The sequence below is a fragment of the Dipodomys spectabilis genome, unplaced genomic scaffold (assembly GCF_019054845.1).
Source record: "Dipodomys spectabilis isolate Male_0828 unplaced genomic scaffold, ASM1905484v1 ptg000228l, whole genome shotgun sequence".
Taxonomy (NCBI): Eukaryota; Metazoa; Chordata; class Mammalia; order Rodentia; family Heteromyidae; genus Dipodomys; species Dipodomys spectabilis.
Window position 1 is genome coordinate 5,757,422 of NW_024870905.1, and position 1,897 is coordinate 5,759,318.

Genomic DNA, 1,897 nt, shown 5'->3' on the forward strand with positions numbered 1-1,897 from the left:
ACAACTGTGACATCACATTGTCGTTGTGATACCATCTGCTCATTGTGAAATCACAAAACTAAAATATGATAAAATTATAATTTCACATTGTCATTGTGATATCATCGACACATTATGAATGCCTTTTCTGTGATTTCATTAGACTTCAAATGTGGCATATAGGTGGATATCATAAACAAATCATGAACTCATAATCATTATGACATCAAAACCCCTTTGCACATCACATTGCCATTGTGATATCACTAACAGACCGTGACATCACAAACCTATCCTGTCATCATAAATTTTGTGACATGCCTTTTTTTCCCTCATAATCTGTTGGTGACCTCATTAGATTTCACATATGACATTTGATATCACAAATTCCCAGTGACATCATGATCATGGTGACACCACACTGCCAGATGTCATAACCATTGTATCAAATTCTGACATCACAAACCTTTTAGGATTTCAATATGTGACAACACAAACTTTTGGAGAAACCACAGTCCCTTTGTGAACTCATATACTCATTGTAAGTTAAAGACAATTGAGAACCATCATGTCATTGTGACATGGCCAGCACATTGTGACATCACCAATGTTTTGTGACTTCATCACCCATGTGGCATCATCAACTATTTGTGACACCAAAACAATATTCTGACATGATGTATGAGTTGACATTGCCATGGTGATATCACTGTCCCACTGTGTTTTCAAAAACCTAATATGACCTCACAACATTTAAAAAGATTCATGTCACTTAGGACTTCACGCTCCTTCTGTGAACTTGTATGCACATTGTGAAATAGTAGCAATTCAAATTGGACATGTGTTTGAGATATTACAAAATCATTATAGCATCAAAAACCCATTGTGACCTCATCACAACTGTGAATCATAAAGCTATCATGACCCCTAAGTACATTTGAAAACACATAAGGCATTTGTGACATCACAGTCCCTTTGTGTACCCATATCCTCAAATTGAACACATGACAATTGAATTCATATATGCCACTGTAACTGTGACCCCATCAGCAGTGTGACAACACATATTCATTATGACAGCATAACCTCCTTGCAACATCACCCATTTACAATGACCTCATAGCATTATGACATTATACTGTCATTGTGATGTTATAAACACATTGTAAATGCCTATTCTCTTATTTCATTCTATTTTAAATGTGGCATGTGGGTTGATATCAGAAAATCATTGTGATCTCATAGATATATGGCATCACAATCACTTTGTGACATCACAGTGCCATGGTGATATCACTAAGACACTGTGACATCATAAACATGCCCTGTCCTCATTAGTCTTGTGACGTGCTACAACTGTGATGACTTAGGCTCTTTATGAGCTCGTAATCTGTTTTCAAACATAATATTTCAGTTATGATATGTAATATCAGAAATCCACTGTGACATCATGACCATTGTGACATCATACTGACAGATATCATGACCATCGTGTCACACTATGACATCACAATCCTCCTAGGACTTCATCACATTTGTGACAACCATGCCTTTGTAGATACCACAGTCCATTTGTGAACTCATACTCTCTGTGATTTCATGACAACTGAGAAACATTATGCCATTTGGATATCACCAACCAATTGTGACATCATAGACCTACTGTGACCCCTTACCTGTATGGCATCACCAACTAATTGTAACATCAAAACTTTTTGTGAAGTCACAATGTGACACGATGTTCATGACATCTGTCATTTTGATGTCACAATGGTGATGATGTCACAGTGGATTTCTGGTATCTCATGTCACACATGAAATATGAGGGTGGAAACAAATTATGAGGGCAAAAAGTTCTAAGATATCACAATGTCAGCATTTCACAGAAGTTATGAGGATAGGAGAGGTTTGTGATGTT